At 43.4% G+C, this 6138-nt stretch overlaps 1 long non-coding RNA gene across 1 annotated transcript in view; it reads right to left on the bottom strand.

Moving 5' to 3' along the window:
- Positions 1–657: 657 nt before the first annotated feature.
- The window catches only part of LOC117286255, a 13725-nt gene continuing 8244 nt past the window's right edge, over positions 658–6138 (bottom strand). Inside the window, exon 3 of the long non-coding RNA XR_004517370.1 lies at positions 658–1005. This is a non-coding gene — a long non-coding RNA (uncharacterized LOC117286255). The remainder of the gene's footprint in view (positions 1006–6138) is intronic.

Below are 6138 nucleotides of genomic sequence, written 5' to 3' on the forward strand. Positions count from 1 at the left end.
GGGAAAGAGTGGGCGTGTTCGGCCGCGGCCCGAAGCCTGATTGGCAGAGGAAGCATTGGGAGGCGGGAGGAGCGCGGAGAGGTTGGGATCTGGCCGGATCCTCCCGCAGGTGGGTGGCGGGCGCTGCTGGACAAATGGAAACAGTCAGAAGCTGTATGGGCACACGTGGAAGTTCGTGTGCAGTGGAAAAAGATGTTAGTTTTGGAAATACTTAAGTTTAATGAGGCAGTCCATGAAAGGGTGGGGCGCTTTTTTTTTTTTTCTTTTTTTCAGAGTTGATGGTGGGCCTTGAAAGACCCTGAATTGCCCCGGGGTAAGGATGTAGGGACGTGACCGTAGGGAATTTTGACCGGAGGTGGCCTGTAGCTTTCTGTGTAATTCATTGGTGTCCTGTGGCTTGGCTGGGCTTAAACTGGGGCGACGGGCGGCATTTTGAAAGGCTCACTTTTACTGGGTAGCAGACACTGTTAGGCGTAAAATGGTAGTCTTTTGAACGGATGAAGAAGAGGCCCAGGAAAAATAACTCCTCAGGATTAGAAAGCTACTTAGTGGTTCCCAGTGTCCAGACAGGAATGTTTAGCCTCCACCCCTTTTTCAGTACTGGGGATTGAAACTGAGGCCTTCACATTGAGCTGCATCACCTTTCCTTCCCTCTTTTCCTCCCTCTTTTTCTTTTTGTTTTTTTGAGACAGGGTCTCACTTTGTAGTTCAGGCTGGCCCTGAAGTCACCTAACTCAGGCTAGCTTGGAACTCGCATCGATTCTCCTGCCTTCTCTGAGGTTTTTCAGCCTTAGGGGTGTGTGTGTGTGTGTGCGCGCGCGCGCGCGCGCGCGCGCTGTTGGAGATTGAACCCAGAGGCTCAAGTGCTAGGCAAGTGGTCTTCTGAGATTCATCCTGAGCTCTGGGTTGTCCTTTTAATCGATCTCTTCTGGCAGTTCATTGGATTCCCATCGCTGCAAAAACAACGTTCGATTGTAGAATCTGCTTGTGGGAAACAGCCATCATCTGCAATAACAGGAAATGCATGATGGTTATAATGATTTTACTTGATCCCAAATTGATTCTACCTGGCATCCAAACTAAAAACACGAGTTTATTGTCAGATTGTACTTTTACATATTGTTTTTGGGTTTTTGAGACAGGGTCTTGCTATGTAGTCCCAGGCTGGCTTTGAACTCCTTAGGAGTCCAGGCTATCCTCAAAACTAGCAGCAGTCTTCTGCCTCTGCCTGTACTTTACATATTAAATAGCATTTGCTTCTTGAGGTCTGACTTTGGAATTGCTGTACACACTTGTTTAGTAATGGCAAACCTTGCAGAGACGAGTTTCCAAATTGCAACCCAAAAGCCACTTATTTATTGCACAGTGCCAACTCTTCAGTTAAACTGAGTACTGGCTTTTTTAGTTTAGAAAAAAAACAGCTCTGCCGGGCCTGGTGGTGCACGCCTGTAATCCCAGCACTCTGGAGCCTGAGGCAGGAGGATCACTGTGAGTTGGAGACCAGCCTGGGCTACATAGTGAGTAGTTCCAGGTCAGTCTCAACCACGTAGTGAGACTCTGTCTCAAAAACCCAAAACCAAAACAAAACAAAAAAACACAGCTCTACATTAACTTCTTTTGTCCTAAAAGAAAAGCACAATAGCTTTCAATGATACAAAGAGTTTTTTACTGAAAGATACAAGTTTGTGGGCTCGGGAGAGGCACCGTGTGTGCCTTTTCAAGCACAAGGTCCTGAGTTCCATCCCCGTACCACCAAAAAAAAAAAAAAAAAAAAAAAAAAAAAAAAGCCTGCATTTGGTGTGCTGGCTAAGTGGTCAAACCTTCGCTGGAGTAACTTGGCTTGTGTGCCAGTAGAGCCTAACAGAGCTCTGTGTGTTCTCTGTGGCACACAAGCAGGCATCTCTGATACTAGGTTTCTAAAGATTTGTTTTTCGACAAACATTCCTATGTAATCCCAGCATTTGGGAGGCTGAGTCAGGAGATTGCTTTGAGAGGGGCCAGCCTGGGTTACACATTCCAGTGATTTCAAGGCCAACCTGAACTCTGCACAGTGAGAACTTGTCTCAGCCACACCCTCCGTAAGAGTTCTTATACTGTCTCTGCCAAACTGTATTAGGCATTGTAGATCCTAGATAAAATGGTGAATAAGATAAGCAAGGAGGCAATTCTAGAGTACAGATTTGTGAGCTCCGTTGTGTTTTGGAGAGAGGGGAGAGAGGGGTTAGGCTAGTCCAGGGAAGGTGACCAGCCTTTTAGAGCTTTCGATGATAACAGTCCTGTGAAAGTTGACCACCATTGACAGGCTTTCAGCTCTGTAAACTGACCGATGAGGATAGCCAGATTATGGTGGGGGTGGGAGTGGAAAGCTGGTTCTAGAAGAGTCTGAATCTTAAGATGGTGGGTGGGATGGGGGGGTTGAGGCGTGGAGGTAGTTAGAAGGGATCCAGTCAACAGAATGATGAGGTAGTTAGAAGGGATCCAGTCAACAGAATGATGGGTCACAAACAATGTGGAATTGTTCTGAGAATTGAAAGCTTTAAAATGCCTATCTTGTTTGGGCATAGTGGCATACACCAGTAATCCCAGCATGCAGGAGGCCGAGGCAGGAGGATTGCCAGAGTTTAAGGCCAGCCTGAACTACAGAGAGTCTCAAAACTATAGAGTCCCCCCAAAAAAACTTTTGTCTTTTTACTCACTTTGAGGTATCTTGATAAACAGAAGGTTTTTTTTTTTTGGTGTTTTGAAGCAGGGTCTTACTATGTAGTTTCCTGCTGGCCTTGAATTTACTCCCTCCACCGAGAGCCCAGTAATGAACATGAATTTTGAGTTACAGTGTATAGTTCATTGCTTTCTTTATGGTTGATGCCTCTGTAGGTTTTTACAAGATGCGTAGAGGAAATTTTTAAAAATTGCTCTGGCTGTGTGGCCTTTAAGGAAACCAGTTTTTACAAGGTGTGGTGGGGCTTTGATAATAGTTATGGAGATGGAGAGATGGGTAGAGGAGTTGAGAGCACACCTCGAAGATAAGCAGTGCTGCCTATGATTGTGGAAGATGAGTTGAAAAGATTAATTTGAAGTACTCTAAATGGCTAAAAGTAGCAGGATTTCCTTGTAACCTGAGCGGTTTTAGTTTTCTTTTGTTTTGTTTTGTTTTTTTGGTACCTGGGATTGAACTCTGGGCCCTTGTGTTTGCAAGGCAGGCACCAAGCGCCGGAACCACTGAGCTAAATCCCCAGCCTTTTTTTTAGTTTTTTTAAAAGACAGAGTCTTCTGTACTGTAGTCCAGGTTGGTCTTGAATTTGCTTTGTAGTCCAGACTGGTCTTGAACTTTTGGCAATCCTCCTGGCTCAGCCTCCTGAGTTCTTGGATTAATTTTTAGATTTTGTTTCTTTAAATTTTGGGACCAGTGTTGGGTACCTATGCTGGCCTTGAACTTGTGATCTTCTACCTGTCTACTGAGTAGCTGGGTTTATAGGTATTCAGTACCTGTCTGGCCATTTTTTATTATTACTTACATGAAAGCTTTTACATTTATTTTTCTAAGTTGTAAGATTTTCCTCTTAACTGTTTCACTGTTTTTTTCTTTTTTATCTCTCGGTGCCAGGAATTGAACCGCAGTTGCCAAGCAGGTGCGGTGCAACTGAGCCACGTCCCTGGCCCCCTGTCTCACTGTCTTTAAAATCCCAAGAATACCAGACATTTAAGATAAATTACAAAGCTTTAAAAACATTTATGAAATAATTAACTCTTCTTTGTTTGTTTTGGTACCAGGACCTTGCACTTGTGAGGTGGAACCACTGAGCTAAATCCCTGGCCCTGAAATAATTGCCTCTTAATACATATATTATAATTCTTATTTTTGGGGGGCAGGTACTGGGCATTGAACTCAGGACCTTGCACTTGTGAGGCAGACGCCTTGCCACTGAGCTAAATCCCAAGCAAAATTCTTTTTGGCACACTGATGGTGAACCTTTCAGAGACTGCCCAGAGTGCAACCCAAAACTCATTTACTTATTGCAGAGTGCGTATACTGCAATTAAACTTGAATACTGAGGTTTTAGTTTAGAAGGGAGGTTTTTTTGTGTGTGTGTGTGTGTGTGTGTGTACTGGGGATGGAACTCAGGTTTTTGTGCTTGTGAGGCAGATGGCTGAACCACTGAGCTCTAGCCCCCTGAAGTTTTAGTTTAGAAAAAACAACTCACACATTAACATCTTTTGTCTTTTTTTTAAAAGAGTTTAGGAGCTTTTAAAAAGCTTAGACTGAAAAAAAAAAAACAGGCTGGGATTTTCAGTTACTAGTCTATCTCACAAAGACCACAAGTGGAGGCCCACACTTCCCAGCAAAGTGTTCAGAGTGGAGAGGGCTTCCTGACCCAGAGGTCAGAAAGCAAGAAGAGTATGTAGTGAGCACCATAACCTTTTTTTTGTTGTAAAAGAAAAACAAACATGTGACGTAAGTTCTCCACTACAGTTCTTTTTAAAAACTCAGGACCTTGCACTTAACGAGGCAGGCGGTGGAACCACTGAGCCAAATCCCCAGCCCTCTACTACAGTTCTAGCATTTCAATTTGAACTGCAGGAAGAGCCAGTGTATTTCATAGTTGGGAGTGTGAGGTGGCTTTGGCCTTTCCACTTGGGTATACTTTGCATAGGCTGGACAGTCCAGGTAACAGTACAGTCACAGTTAAATGAAAAGATGTCAGAACTGTGAAAATGTAGCCAAATATTAAGCCATAGTAAAATTAAGGCTGATAAGAGAAAGTTTAAGTATGGCCTTTTTTTTTTTTTTTTTTTTTTTTGTACCAGGGATTGAACCTTGGGCCCTTGTGCTTTCGAGGCAGCAGAACCACTGAGCTAAATCCCCGGCCCTAAGTACAGCCATTTTATAGCTTTCTAATTTTGTGACAGTGTATTGTCTGTTTTTTGTTTTGTTTTTTTTTCTTGAGACAGGGTCAGCCTCCTAAGTGCTGGGATTACTACAGGCATGTATAATCATGCCCGGCTTATCCTTTTTTTTTTTTTTTTTTTTTTTTAATCGAAAACGCGGGACTGGCACTTGCAAAGCAGGTGGCAGAACCACTGAGCTAAATCCCTGGCCCTTATCCTATTTCTTAACCGAAGATAAACAGGTTATATGTAAATTTTTCTAAGGGCTTTGAGGGCAAGGTTTGTTTAAACAGTTGCTTTTCTTTTCTTTTTGGTATCACTGTGAGCTAAATACCCGGCCCTAAACAGTTGCATTTCTGAGCATTTTATTCCCCCAACACTGAACCTAGTGTGAAAGCCTTCACACTGTGCTACATCATCTTGGTAAGTTGCGCAGGTCAATTTATTTCAAAAAGAAATTTATTATAGGCTGGGTGTGGTAGTGCATGTCTGTAATCCTAGCAGTAAGGAGACTGAGATTGAAACAGGTTTGCTTGTGAGTTCAAGGCCAGCCTGGCCCATGTAGTTAGACCCTGTCTCAAAAAACCAAAATATAAAAAAATTTTTTGTTTTGTTTTGTTTTTTCAGACAGGGTCTCACTAAGTAGTTGAGACTGACCTGGAACTCACTATGTAGCCCAGGTTGATTTTGAACTCACAGTGATCCTCCTCCCTCAGCCTCCTGAGTGCTGGGATTACAGGCCTGTGCCACCACACCCGACTGCAAATTTTTAAAAAATAAATAAATTTTGACTAGTTTCTCTGGGTGCTGCAGTGACACATGAGTTTCCTGCAGTTTTGGTTGCTGCATAACAGGCAAAATAGAATTCCACTGGGTTTGGGGCATCTCGTTCTCTCGAACATGAAGCATATCATAAAGGTGGCATTTTTGCTGAGCAAGCAACAGCCATGATAGTGCATACTTTTGGGAGGCTGAAGCAGGAAGATTGAAAGTTTGCACCCATCCTAGGCCATTTTATTTTTTGTTACTGGGTATTGAATTTGGGCCCTTGTTCTTGAAAGGCAGGTGCCAGAACCACAGAGCAAAAAAAAAAAAAAGGACTAGCAATATAGCTCAGTGGGAAGTCCTTGAGTTCAATCCCCAGTATTGCAAGGGCTGGGGATTTAGCTCAGAGGTTTTGTTGCTACCTTGCAAGCACAAGGTCCCAAGTTCAATCCTTGTCCCCCCCCCCCAAAAAAAAAAAAACCAAAA

Source organism: Fukomys damarensis, unplaced genomic scaffold, assembly GCF_012274545.1.
Source record: "Fukomys damarensis isolate Sample0158 unplaced genomic scaffold, DMR_v1.0_HiC HiC_scaffold_2, whole genome shotgun sequence".
In the NCBI taxonomy this organism is placed as follows: domain Eukaryota; kingdom Metazoa; phylum Chordata; class Mammalia; order Rodentia; family Bathyergidae; genus Fukomys; species Fukomys damarensis.